This window comes from Belonocnema kinseyi, chromosome 2 (genome assembly GCF_010883055.1).
Source record: "Belonocnema kinseyi isolate 2016_QV_RU_SX_M_011 chromosome 2, B_treatae_v1, whole genome shotgun sequence".
Classification (NCBI taxonomy): Eukaryota; Metazoa; Arthropoda; class Insecta; order Hymenoptera; family Cynipidae; genus Belonocnema; species Belonocnema kinseyi.
Genome location: NC_046658.1, coordinates 156,662,877 through 156,678,403, shown reverse-complemented (window position 1 = coordinate 156,678,403; position 15,527 = coordinate 156,662,877). Strand labels below are relative to the sequence as shown.

The 15,527-nt window shown below is 24.3% G+C and overlaps 1 protein-coding gene across 1 annotated transcript in view; it reads left to right on the top strand.

Annotated features, from left to right (window-relative positions):
- Positions 1-15,527, top strand: part of LOC117183123 (probable nuclear hormone receptor HR3) — a 197,429-nt gene that overhangs the window by 94,493 nt on the left and 87,409 nt on the right. The window lies entirely within an intron of this gene.

Sequence of the window (15,527 nt, the reverse complement as noted above, 5' to 3'; positions counted from 1 at the left end):
AAATATTCAATTATTTGGTTGAAAGTTGGACCACTTTGTGCGAAATTCTTTATTTTTAAATTAATCTTCTTGATTTAAAATTAATCATTTTGGTTTAAAATTCATCTTTTTTTGTTGGAAAGTCAACTAATTTTTTTAAAGTTGAACTACTTTGTTAAAGTTAATTTTTTTGTTAAATATTCAATTATTTGGTTGAAATTTGGACCACTTTGTTCAGAAAAAAAATTCGTATATAAAATTAATATTCTTGGCATAAAATTAATCTTTCTTGGTTGAAAATTCGACTAGCTATTTAAAATTCAACTATTTTGTTAAAGTTCATTTTTTGAGTGAATATTAAACTACTTGGTTCAATGTTGGACCACTTTGTTCAAAATTATTTTTTTTAATTATCTTCATGATTTAAAGCTAATCTTTTTACTTTAAAATACATCTTTTTTGGCTGAAAATTTAATTATTTGGTTGAAAGTTGGACCATTTTTTCCGAAAAAAATTTTATATATAAAATGAATATTTTTGATTTAAGATTAATCTTTTTCTGTTGAAAATTCGACTAGCTGTTTGAAAGTTCATTTTTTGGGTGAATTTGAAACTACGTGTTTGAAAGTTTCACCGTTTTATTCAAAATTCTTTTTTTTTCAGAAAATAATTCTTCTTGATTTAAAATTAATCTTTTATTGAAAATTTAACTAATTGTTTGAAGGTTGAACTATTTTCTTAACGTTGATTTTTTGGTTAAAAATTCTATTACATGGTTGAAAGTTGGACCACTTTGTTAAAAACATTGTTTATATGTAAATATAATCGTTGTGGTTTAAAATTAATCTTTTTTTATTGAACATTTGAATAAATGTTTGAAAATTCAACTACTTGGTTAAAGTTCGTTTCTTAGTTGAAAATTAAATTACTTGGTTGAAAGTTGGACCAATTTAATCAAACTAAAATTTTCATAAAAAATTACTCTTTTTCTTAGAAAATTCAACTAGTTGTTGGAACTTGGAAGTACTTTGTTAACAATTATTTTTCATTCAAAAGTTCCACTATTAGGTTTAAATTTCATTTATTAATTTAAAAATGAAATATTTTCACTTTTAATTTCTTCTTCTTGTAACTGATGACGGGCTAACATGTAGAAACGGAGTCTTATCCAAAATTTGCAACATTTTAAATCCTCTCTCCCAGTTTTTTTATTTTTTTTGTTGAAAATCAAATGAAAAAAAATCATCATACTATAATTAAAATAATTACAAAATAATTCTGATTGAAACAATAATGAAGAAGAGATAGTAAGAAGAAAAAATTGAGTAAGTGAAAGACAAGGAGACAGGTTCTGGGCATTAGACTCACCAAAGGTAACGGTTCTTCCAAAAAGCGTGAGGCTGCTGATTCATTATTAATCAAACATTTCGAAATTCGTTCGTTGACTTCGTCGAAAGAGGCTCGCTTTTTAAATCGAATGGCAACGACCTACACGAACCGCTTCTCCACGTATCTCTGTTGGACCCGTAATTTTTATTCTAACAAGATCCGGTTTAAAACGACCTTGAAAATTCCGAAAATCCCCAATTATTTACATTTATTTTCCATTTGGATCCAGGAATAGACTTCATAAAATATATTTTATTTTTTTTAATTTTTTTTATTTTTTTTTTTTTAAGCGTCTGCTGTGCTTTGTGAGAGCGGTTAACTGTATTCTTCGGTGAATGACCTGCCCTGCCGAAATCCGAGTCTGATAGAGTATAAAACAATCCTGTTGAGTCTTATCGACTCCGGATGAACTTTAGGGACAACGGAATACTTGCATTTATTTTATCGGTTAAAACAAGGCACGCGTACTGACATGACTTCCTTTGGAAATTTTTTAGGGGGAACCCTCCTACAGTGGACAATCATCAATTAAAAATACAATTGTATGTAGAAAATTAATTTAATTTAATCAGCAGTTAAAACACAATCATTGTTGATAAATTAAATTACAAAATTAATTATTGAAGGTGTATTTGCACTTTTAATTAATGATTATCCACTGTAGCATGCATTATCGATTGTGGGCAGGTTCCCCCTACCTGAAACAATATTTCTCGATTAATGATGATTTAAGTTGCCCAAATTTGGACAACCATCATAGAATGTTCCTATTTTGATTTGAAAAAAGATCCTCCTCTAGAAAATAAAAAATTTTTTTGACAAAAAACAAAATAGGAAAGAAAAATAACAATGCAAGTTGAGGACTGAATCCTAAACTGTTTTAGATTTATTCCAAGCATCACTAAGTGTACTCTTGTTGATTCCGCATTTATTTTATCGACTAGAAAATACAGTGGACAATCATTAATTGAAAATACTAATAAATGTGAAAAATTAATTTAAATTAATCACTAATTAATACACGATTAGTGTTAGTAAATTAAATTTAAAATGATTTATTTTAGGTGGATGCATTTTAAATTATAGATTATTATTTTTAATTTAAATTTAATTATCCACTTGTAGATTCAACATTTTAGTTGGAAATTCATCTTCATGGTTAAAATTGTAACTACTTCATTGAAAACTTTTTTTAGAACTAATTTCTTTAACTGTAAATTTAACAATTACATTGTTGGTTAAAATATTATTTTTTGTTATTTTAAATTCAACTACTTGGATTAAAAATTAAACTTTTTGTTGAAAATTAGGTTTTTATTTTGGTTTGATCTTCATTTTTATACTGAAAATGTAACTTTTCTATTTTTGGTTAAAAATTGATTCTTTTTTTTAAAAATTCATATGTTCGGGCAGAAAAATCAACTGTTTGACAGAAAATTCGTCTTTTGGCTTAAAAGTTTGACAGTTTAGATAAACTTTTTTTCAAATTTATTTCTTTGATTGAAAATTAAACTATTTTTTTTTTAATTCTTCTTTTTTGGTATAAAATTAATATTTTTCGGTTAAAACTTCAACTTTTCGTAGAAAATTAATCTTTTTTGGTTTACAATTTTTCTTTTTGGGTTAACAGTTGAACTGTTATGTTAAAAATTCTTTTTTTTTGTTACAGATTTATCATTTGTTAAAAATTCAGTTCTTTGAATGAAAACTTAATTCTTTTATTGAAAATTAAATTTTTCTCGTTGAAAATGATCTTTTATGTTAAAAATTCAGCTTTTCCATTTTTTATTGAAAATTTATCTTGCCTAATTTAAAATTTAACTATTTCGTTAAAAACTCATGTATTCGGTTAAAAATTTTACTAGTTTGTTGGAAATTTTTTTTCTTGGTTGAAATATCAACTATTATATTTTTTATTGCCAATATATCTTTTTGTTCAGAATTTAACTGTTTTGGTTTGAAATTTAATTTATTGAAAATATATATTCTTATTTTTTATTTGGTTCAAAACTAATTTTTTCAGCTGATGATTCATTATTTTAGTTGAAAAATGTATTTATTTTATAGAAAGTACTTTGTTGAAAATTTATTTTTTTATTGAGGATTCATCATCTTCATTAAAAATCATCTCTTGGGTTTAAGATTTCACTATTTTTTGACGTTTTGTTTTGCAAAAATTAATTTTTTAACTGCAAATTAAACTTCTTCATTTTTAGTTAAAAAATTATTTTTTATGATTAGTGTATTTTGTTGAAAAATCGTCCATTTTCTAGAATATTAAACTTTTGGGCTAGAAATTCAACTATTTGGTTCAAAATAAATTTGTTTGGTTGATGACTCATAATTTTAGTTAAAAATTCATCTATTTGGTTAAAAATTGTAACTATTTTGTTGAAATTACTTTTTTCATAATATATTTCAATAATTTGTTTAAAATTCATTTTTTGGTTTGATTTTTATCATTTTAGTTGAAAAATTATCTATTAATTAAAAATTCATCTATGTTGTTTAAAATTCATTTATTTTCTGAAAAATATAATACTTTCACTCGAAATGTGTTTAATGTATTACACTGCAAATTGAATTTAATATAGTATATTAAGCCCAAAATAATTTTATTTTACTAAATTTTTTTGTTACATCTTCTTATTTCCCCTATTTTGAGAGCAATTTGTCTAGTGCAGCCTGTCATGCAAAAAGTAAAAAAAAATATTTTGTTTTGATTTGAAATTTCAAAAATGATTCAACTTTGATTTTTACATTAAAAAATGCATTTTTTCTGTTTCAGGTAAGATAATATTGCAGTGAGGCACAATTTCTATAAGCTATCTTTTCTATTTAGAAATTGGAAAGGTGAGAATATATACCGTTTTTCTATTGAAGATTTATAACTTTATTTGAAAAATCATCGTTTTGGTTTAAAATTTAACAATTTTGTTGAAAATTCGTTTTTTTTTTGTCAAAAACTAATTTTTTGTTAACCGAAAATCTTTTTTGGTACGACATCAGTTTTTTAGTTTGAAAATTCATCCTTTGGGTTGAAAAATCAACTGATTGTTTACAAATTAATTATGTTTATTTGGCGTTTCATCATTTCAATTAAAAATTAATTCATTCAGTTGAAAATCGAACTATTTTGTTACTTTTTTTCAAAATGTAAATACTAAGTTAAAAACTAACTTTTTTTATAGAAGATTCATAATTTTATTTGAAAATTTATCTTTTTGGTATTACAATACCGGCGAACTTTTTTTTCAATTAATGTATTTTATTGATAATTCGTCTGTTTGGTTGAAAATTCAACTGCTTTGTTAAAAATTTAACAAGTCAAAAAATGCATTTAATTGTTTAAAGATGATTATTTCGGTTGAAAATTAATCTCTATTTGTTGTTCGTAATTTTAAACATTGTTGGTTAACTTACGGTTTAAGATATGAATAAATGAAATTTTTATCAGAGTCAAGTTAAGAGAATTTAGTTCATTTATGTGATTTAATGTTTGGTTAGTCCTGTAAAAATCGGGCAGGCCTAACAGCTGAGAAAGGTGGGTCATTGACATCACAGTGGTCACAGATAACTGTAATCTGTCGAAAAGCACCGGTAAAAGTACCCACGGTTCTCATAATCACAATATAACAGAAAAGGTTTCCCAACGAAACGGCATTTTGTCCAGTTTGTCCACTTGACTTAACATAAAATAATTTTTTTTTTTATTTTTTAAACTTTTTGAAAATTCAACTATTTGGTTGCATGTTTAACTTTTCTGTTGAATTCTTTTTTTTAGTATACGTTTTAGTTAAAAATTTATTACTATGCTTTAAAATTGAACTATTTTGTTGGCGATTCGTTTCATTCTTGAAAATTAATTTTTATAGTAAAAATTTAACTATGCTATTTTTGGTTGAAAACTGATTTGAAAATTCAGCCCTTCTGTAGTGAAATTGTCGTTGAAAATTCGCTTCTTCCTTGAGAATTAATTTATTTATTATATAATTATATAGATGCGCAATCCTGTTAAACAAAACAAGAATCCAACGACCAAATTTGGACCACAACGAATAAACGAAAACCAAAAATCCTATTGTAATCTGCAAAAAAACAAAAAAATAAAATTTTCGGACAAAAATAAAAAAGAGGAAAGAATTTATTTATTATTATTTATATTTTTATTTATAATTATATAATTTGTATTTTTTTCGAAAATTAATCTTTATGATTTAAAAAGCATTAAGTTGGTTTAAAATTTAACATTTTGGATCATTGTTAAACTTTTTTTAATCTTATTTATTTTAAGATTCGGCAATTTGGTTAAAAATTTATTTCGTTGTTTTCAAATTCAACTATTTTCTTCCAATTTTAGTTAGTTTGTAGAGAATCATTTTTTTAAAAAGTGAAAATGTATAATTATTTCATTTTTTTACAAATTGATATTTTTCATTGGAAATTCAACTGTATTGTAGTAAATTTGTCCTTTTGGTTGAAATTTCAAATATTTGGTTCAAAATCTTATTTAGTTGAAAATTTGTTTTTTTTTTCAAATTAATTTTTTTAAGTGAAAATGTGACCATTCCATTTTTGGCTTAAAATGTATTTCAAAATTCGAGTATTTGAAAGTGAATTTATCTTCTTAGCTTCTTTGCTTTAAAGCAAAGAAAATGTATGATTATTACATTTTTTGTTACAAATTGATATATTAAATTAAAAATTCAACCGTTTTGTCATAAATTTGTGTGTGTGTTTTTTTTTTGAAATTTCAACTACTGTATTAAAAATTTTACCTTGTTGAAAATTTTACTATTTTGATGAACCGTCTTTTTTTAAGGTCAAAATGTAATTATTCCATTTCTGCTTGAAAATTTATACATTTTGTTAAAAATTGGTCTTTTTTTATTAAACATTTGTCATCTTGGTTTAAAAATCATTATTTTTGTTGAAAATATAATTATTTTGATAAATGTTAAAATTCTTGTCGAGTTTTTTTAGGATTTATCATTTTAGATTAAAATTTATTTGTTCCCTTTAAAATTCAAATATTGGTCTGAAAATTCTTCCTTTTTTTTATTTTTTGAAATTTCAATGATGTATTTAGAACTTGTATTATTTTGTTAAAAATTCAACAATTTTGTAAACACTCTTTCTTTTTGGTTGAAAAGTCTTGAAAATAAAACTGTTTCTTTATGAAATTTGTCTTTTCGGCATGAAAATTCAAAAATTTGGTAGACATTTTTTACTTACTTCTCTGAAAACCTTTTTTGGTTGAGAATTGACATTTTGTTGAAAATTCGCCTTTTTGGTTAAAAAAATTATCTTTTTTAACAAAATTTTATAAAACGTAACATTAAACAAATTACAAAATTAATTTTGTTTTTTTCTTAAAAATTCATCATTGTAGTAGAAAATAATTCTCTTTGGTTAAAATTTAATTGTTTCTTCTTCTTGAAAATTCATTTTCATTTTGGTTGAAAATTAATATTTCCAAATAAAAATGTAATTATTAATGTTTTTCTTTCGACTTCAATTATTTTTTATTTGAAATTAAAAACTTTTTATATTTAAACATCAGCTATTTTTAGTTGAAAATTCATTTCTCTATGGTTTAGAATTTAAATTTTTTATTAAAAATTCGTTTGTTTTTTTGTAAAAAATTAATTAAAAAATTATTTACATGATTTTTTGAACTTTTGTTGTCAATTTGATCATTTTTAGTTTAAAATTACACTATTTTTTCAAAATTCGTCTTGAGTTAAGTCTTTTATTATTTATTACATGTAATTTTTTTTATCAGAAAAGTCTATTTTTGGATTCTGAAGATAACTTTTCAACACCAAGAATAGTAAACAATTAGGGGCTGTCCATGAACTGCATTAAAAATTTGATGATAAAAACAATGATTACGAAATTTGGCCCTGGAACGGTGTAGTTAAATATTAACTTAAAAAGTTTTAAAATTGCTTTCGTATTTTTGACTTCATTCTTTTTTAGACTTTTACCTCTTTTCCCGGTTTTCCAGAACTTTGTTGAAAATAACTTTTTTACTAAAAATTTAACTTTTCCATTTTTCGTTGAATAATGATCTTTTTTGGTTAAAAATTTAACAATTTAACAATAATTGAAAATTCAACTATTTTCTGCAAATAACCTTAATTCAATATTCGCAATTTTCGTTAAAAATTAATTTCTTGGGTTAAAAATTCAACTGTTTTATGAAAAAAGCTTTTCATGTTTGATTGGGAATCAATTTTTTACAGAAAAATATATTATTTTCTTGAAAATACTTTTTTTACTCGAAATCTAACTTTTCCATTCTTAGTTAGATAATGATCTTTTTTAATTAAAAATTTAACTTTTTAGTAGAAACTTTAATTATTTCGTGGAAAATTCGTCTTTTTTTAAATAAAATTAATCTTATTCACTAAAAACTTGATTATTTTATATGAATTCTTCCTTTTTATTTCATAATTTTAACAGAAAATTTATTACTTTGCCTGCAAATGTAACTATTTTTTGGAAAAATCATTTTTTTAAGATTCAAAATTTTAGTTCAAATTTCATTTCTTTGCTTAAAGTGGAACTGTTTTGTTGACAATAATTTTCATTTTTGTTTGGAAAAAAAATTTTACTGAAAATTTTATTATTCCGTTTTTGATTGAAAATTCAACTATTTATATAAAAAATCACGTGCTTTGAGTACAATTAATTTTTTCAATAAAAAATTATCTTATTGATTAAAAATTTATTATGTTGGTTAAAAATTTAACTATTTGTTTAAATATTGAATCTTTTATTTGCGAATCTTTTATTTTATTGCGAAATTCATTAATTGCATAGAAGCTTTAACTATTTTGTTTAAACTTCGTCTCTTTGATACAAAAATTAACCCAATTTTCGTAAAAAATTAGCCTATTTTGACTGTTTTAGAGCATTTTTCTATATATTTTTAATTATTCGTAATTAATGAGAAAAAAATTTTATTCATGGTAATAGCCCTGAAAAGTTTATTTGTGTCATTACGAACCAAATTTTTTAAAATCAATAACATTTATCACCATTGGGCAAGTCGGTTGAAAATTTTAAATTATTTTGTGCATGGAAAAAAGTCGTTGTCCGTAAGAAATAGAAAAAAATGTTAGTTGAACATCAAAATATGTACCGCTTCCTGAATTTATTAAAAAAAAGTATCGGAAAAGAAATTTTTTGCAATTTTAGAATGGTGACAAAATTATTGAAAATCTTTCTTTTTTAATTTGTATGCAAACAAAATTAAATACTTAAACGTTTTCAATCGACTTGCCGAATGGTGCCATAATTATTTAAAATCTTTTTTTTTTAATTTGTATGCAAAAAAAATTAATTATTTTAACATTTTCAATTGACTTGCCGAATGGTGACAAAATTATTGAAAATCTTTTTTTTTTAATTTGTATGCAAAAAAGATTAAATATTTAAACGTTTTCAATCGACTTGCCAAATGGTGCCAAAATTATTGAAAATCTTTTGTTTTTAATTTGTATGCAAAAAAATTAAATATTTAAACGTTTTCAATCGACTTGCCGAATGGTGAGAAAATTATTGAAAATCTTTTTTTTTTTAATTTATTCGTAACGGGGCCGTGGGAGGAGGGGGGTGTTAAAATATCCCCATAATGAAAAAGCTCTAATGTATTGAAAAAATGATGAATCTATTGAAATTGATTTAATATGATACTTGATAGGGTATTGATCTTTTTGATAATTTGTCATGCGAGAAGGTATACGTAGTCGTAGTCGGTTCACATGCATCTCTTGCAGCTTGATATGTTAAAAATAAAAATAAAAAAATAAAATAAAACTAAAAAGGGAAGTGCACCCTCTCCGACAAGTAATATCTTTTTGAATCGCCAGGTTCATTGTTATTTGTAAAAAAAATCTGCCCCCTTTCTATCGATTCCGCCTACATAGATACCTTTACCTTTGCCTTACCCTTCGATCTAAGACACGAATTAGAAAAGAAGCCTAACGGTACGTTGGTACGGATATCGAGTATCCGCCATTTTTACCGCTAGGTACTACTTTTTTTATCATCCTGAATTTTTTTTAAGGGCTCTCTCGACATTGTCGGTAGTGGGACAGGCATTGTCGATTTTAGATGGTCTTGCATTCTAAAGACCTTTTTATGCGAACCAGGTATATAATGTGGTATAGATAGGTAGGGGACCCATTCGATCTATTCGATTGGTCCCCCCTTTTTTCAATCTAGAATCCAATCTAGACTTCGATTCTCGATATTTTAGAAATTGCTTTTGCAAAATACCTTTACAAAGGTTTCAAACTCAAGTTTGACTAATTAAAGTGATCAGTGAAAATTTGACTGATTAACGTAATCAGTGAAAATTTGACTGATTAAATTATTTTGTCTAAATTTTAATGGTTAAATTAATTGACCAAAATTTTCACAGAATAGTCAGTTCTTCCTACTGAGAAAACAGTCGTTTTTACAGATTAATTAGTCAATTTTGTTTACTGCGAAAATAAAATTGGAAAATTATTTCTGAATAAAATTATTTTATTAAATAGCACAATTTAACTGAATAATTAAAATTAACCAGAATTGACTAGCTAACAAAGTGAAAGTTACGGGTTAGATCAATCAAAATGTTATTGATTACGTTACTCAACCATAATTTGACTGGAATAGTCAGTTATTTCTACTGACACAACAGTCGTTTTAAGAAATGAATTAGACAATATTGCTGACTGAATCAGTCATTCAAAAGAACTGATTCACAGTTAATCGCAGTAACTAAAATTCTTGATTAGATAGCAAAATTTTAATCAATAATTCACATTATTCAGAATTGACTGATTAACACAGTGAAAGTTATGGGTTAAATTGTCAGATTAAGTAAAATTTGACTGTCTAAATTAATCAGTCAAATTTGGACTGATTAAATTAATCAACCATAATTTTTCTGAAACATCAATCATTTCTACTCACAAAACAGTTGTTTTAACAAATGAATCAGTCAATATTACTATATGGAGCAGTCATTTAAAATAACTGAATTATAGTCAATGAAATTGAATGATTTTTCAACTATAATAGAAATGTGAAATCATTTCTACATAACATTCTCGACTAAATCGCAAAATTTCAATAAATAATTAAAATTAAAATGTATTGACTGGTTAACACAATGTAAACTATGGGATAGCTCAATTAAAATTTGAATGTTTAAATTATTCGATCATATCTTCACTGAAAAATCAATAATTTCTATAGACAAAACACTCGTTTTAACAGATATCTCAGTCAATATTGCTGACTGAATCAGTCATTCAAAATGATTGATTTACAGTCAATCGAAGTCACTGATTTATCTGCTAAAATAAAATTGTAAAAGTATTTCTTAATGAAATTCTTTATTAATTATAAAAATTTCAATAAATTATTAAAACTAACCAGAATTGACTGGTTAACACAGTGATAGTTACGGATTAGATCAATCAAAATGTTACTGATTACATTTTTTTTAGATTACAATCGGAGTTTTTTTTGTTTGCTGTGGTTCAAATTTGGTCGTTGGATTATTTTTTTCTTTAACAGGAATTTGCATCAATTTGATTATTGGACGTTAAATGGGATTTTTAATTTAGATTTTAATCTCATTTAAATTTCTCAAATGTTAAATTAATCAGTCAAAATTGAACTGATTAAATGAATCAAGCATAATTTTCCTGAAAAATAAGTGATTCAAAATGCCTGAATTAACAAAATTGTAAACTTATTTCTGAATAAAATTCTTTATTAGAAAGCAAAATTTTAATAAATTGTTAACATTAACCAGAATTGCCTGGTTAACACAGTGACAGTTAAGGGTGCAATCAATAAAAATGACTGATTTAAATATTTTCTCATTAAATCTATTCGTTTTTATTGGAAGAAAATCAATAATGTTTCGTTGAAAATTAACCTTTTCTTGTTGAAATGCAATTTTGATTGAAAATTTATTTTTTTCTATTAAAAATTATTTTTTTTCTATAAAAAATTCAAACAAAAAACTGAATAATCACAATTTTGGTTTAAAATTTATATTTTTTCGTTAAAAATTAAACTATTCTGTTGAAAATTTATCTTTTTCATTGAAAATTCAACTAATTCATGAAAAATATATGTCTTTTATTCAAAAAATGAAAATTTGTTGCCTAAAATAATACGTGCGTTTTTAAAAACAATTTTGTTATCTGAAAACTTAACTGTTCCATTTTTCGTTAAAAAATGCTCTTTGTTATCTTAAAATTCAACTATTTGTTAAAAATTTTAAGTAATGTTGTTGTTCAAATGTAAACAATTATGTTCGTTTATGAAAATTCAACACTTTCTGTTTTAATTTGAATCTTTTTTGTTTGAAAATTCAATTATTTGGTTGAAAATTTAATTATTTAATTATTTTGTTCACACTTTTTTTCTTTTTTTGTTGAAAATTCATCCTTTTCTATTTGAAAATTCATGTATTTTGTTAAATATTCGCCTTTTTTGGTAGAAACTAAATCTTCTTGTTAAAAAATGTATCTTTTTTATTTGAAAATGCAACTACTTGCTGGAAGTTGAACTAACTTGTTCAAAACAATTTTTTTAAATAAATGTAATCTTATTGGTTCAAAATTCACTTTTTTGGTAGAAAATTCAACTAGTTTGAAAGCTGAACTCCTTTGTTACAAATTAATTTTTTAGTTTATCATTCAACTATTTGATTAAAACTTTCTATTTTTTGTTGAAAATGCAATATTTTTACTTGAAATGTTCAGAGTTTGAAACGTTTTACAGTGATTTTAATAAAGTTTTGTGTTAGTTCAAAATAATTTTTTTCATGAGAGAATACAACTATTCAATTTTTGTTAAAAATTTTTTTTTTTTTGTTGAAAGTTCAATTATTTTGTTAAAAATGCAACTATTTGGTTAAAAAATAATTGTTTGTCAATAATTCGAAAAATTTTAATCAGAAACATCGAGAAAAGATTTCGTGCAGCTATTGCAATTCGAAAGTTTCTGGCTTTTCTGAACGACGCGACGCGGCGGTTCAATATTGCGGATGTACAGTTAAGATCAAGAAGAATATTGAAAAGAATATTCACGGACATCCTGTGGAAAGCCGAAAATGGGTGCCCATAAAATGCCTGGAAGCAATTATCCTTCCATTGAAGAAATCTGGGCACATGACCAAAAGGCAAGACTCAGAGGCACCATAAAACCGACGCGGTACCGCTGGTTTAGTTTAGTTGGTCATTTGGTGAAATCTGTCGATTACCTGCCTACCTGCCTGCCTTCACCACCCTTCAAAATTCAAAACTAAACTCGATTTTACTACGGAATTTTTTTTTCGCAGTAGTCCCATTTTTAGTTAATTTTCAAAACATGTTTTTATCAATATTCAATACTTTTAGCTATGGAAAGCTGAAAGCGCCTGAATGTTCGAATTCTCGAATAAAAGAGATCAAAATTAAACCAAAAAAAATTCAATTTTCAAGAAAAAATTTTATTTGTATTTTAAATGTATTTCAAACAAAAATGTGGAATTTTCAAATGAAAAAAACCAACAATGGAATCGTCGACGTTTTAGGTTAAAAAGATTAATTTTCAACAAAATAAAAAAAAATTAACATGTATTTGAATCATACACCAAAACAGATTAATTTTTGACTTTTTGGATCAGGCCCATTGCTTTTTTATTTAAAATTAATTTTTTTCTGTTGAATATCACCTATTATATTTTTCTTTGAAGATTATATTTTTTAAAATGAAAATTCAACTACTTGGTTAAGAATTCAATCTTTTTCTTCAAAATTCGCCTTTTTGGTCGAAAAGTAATCTTTTCCGTTCAGAATTTATCTTTTTGTTGAAAATTAAACTATTTTCTTGAAAATTCTATTTTTTTAATCAAATCAATAGATTTTTATTTAAAATTGAATTTCTTTTCGTTTTAATATCAGCTGTTATATTTTTTTTTTTTAAATTTAATTTCTTGTTGTAATTCAAGTGTTTTATTGAAAATTTGTCTCTTTTGAATCAAATTCCTTGTTTTTTATTTAAAATTGCATTTTGTCAATATCGGCTATTATATTTTTCTTTGAAAATTATTATTTTTTTTTTTAATGCAACTACTTGGTTAAGAATTCAACCTGTTGAAGATTCGTCTTTTTTTGGTAGAAAACTCATTTTTCCCGCTGAGAATTAATTTTTTGTCTGAAAATTCAACTATTTGGTTAAAAATGCATATTTTTGAGTACAAAATTCTTTTTTGTTGAAAAGTATACAATTATTTTTTTGTTTCAGAATGAATATTTTTTAAAGAATTTAATTACTTTATTCAAAATTTAACAATTTAGTTTAAAAACCATCCTTTTTAGTTGAAAGCTCAACTATTTTATTAGAATATTTAACTATTCAGTTGAAAATATGAATTTTTTTTATACAGAAAAGTCAATTTTGAACCAATAATTTAGTCTTCAGTCAAAATATGAAAAATCATCCTTTCTTTCCAAATGTTTAATTTTTGAGCCAAAAGACAAAGTTTTCAACAAAACCGTTAAATTTCTCACCTACAAATAATAATTTTTCAACAAGCAATTTAATTTTTAATCGAATAGTGAAACTTTTCTACCAAAGAAAGTATTCATTTTAAATCAAAAATAAATTCATTCAAATTGTTGAAAATAAACATTTTTGCTGAAAACTCATATTTTTAGAATGAAAATTAACTGTTTTGTAGCAAATTCATTTTTTTTTTTAGAAAATTCTACTACGTGGATGGAAATTTATCTTCTTGGTGGAAAATTTAACTTATTCGTTCATATTTTTGAGTTAAACATCCAACTGTTTGGCTAAAAAACAATTTTTATTGTTGAAAATTTTTTTTTTTTAAACCAAATTTTGAATTTTTTACATTTGATTAAATCAATAAGTTTACCGATTTTTTGTTTGAAAATTTGTTTTTTTGTTAGAAATTAATGTTTTTTTGCTATAAAATCTATCTTATAGTTTAAAAAATCAACTATTCGGATAAAAAATCATATAATTGGTTAAAAATGCAATAGTATCGTTTGAAATGTTTATAATATAAAGCGTTTCAAATTTAATTTCAGTTTTTTTTGTGGAAAATTAGTTATTTTTTTACTGTAAATTTAAATATTCTGTTTTTAATTGAAAATTTGTATTTCTAGTTAATTTCAATGGGGTTGAACATAAATTTTTGTAAGAAACTTTCTGAAATATCAATTATAATATTATTTGTTATGTATTCATCTTTTCTGGTTAAAAAGTTAATTATTCCGATGGAAATTTAATTAATTTGTTGAAAATACATTTAAAAAAATTAAAAATACCTATTCTTAGGTTAAAGATTCACATTTTTAAGCGGAAAATTCAACTACAATATTAATTGTTTAGAATTTATCTTTTTTTGTGAAAAATTTAATTATTTGGTTAGAAATTGGTTCGGTTGAAAATGAACTTTTTTTTTTATCGAAAATACATATTTTGAGGTTGAAAAATAAACTTTGTGATAGTGAATTTGTCTTTTTCACATAAAAATTTTAATATTTCGTTAAAAATGAATTTTTTTTTACTGAAAATTATTGTTTTGGATGATAAATTTAACTATTGTATTTTTTATTGAAAATTCGTCTCTTTTGGCTAATTCCAATTTTTTAAATTCAAAATTAAATTCTCTTTTGGTTAAAGTATCAATAACTACAATTCTCATTGAGAATAAATTTATTTTGATTAAAAATTAAAATACTTAGTCAAGTGACCTCTGTAGAAAACTAATATTATTGGTCAACAATCCTTTTTGTTTGAAAATTCCACAATTTGGTTGAAAACTCATCATCCTTAATAATTAAAATTTAACTACTTACTTAAAAATTAATCTATTTTTAAAACACTGCAGTCCCTGCAGTACTGTTGCATGTGAATGGCCACTGCACCTACGCAAAACACCCTCTCGCGACTGACGCTCAGCAGCGAAAAAAAAAAGTTAAAACTTGGACGCGCTTCCTGAATGGAGAAGAAACTTAACTGTTATCGTATGGTGTCGCGGCAAGGGGAGAGCGACCGAATCCCAAAGATAGAGCACCATACGGGGTTTCCATTCAAGTGCTATCCCCTCTTCTACGTTCTCGTGG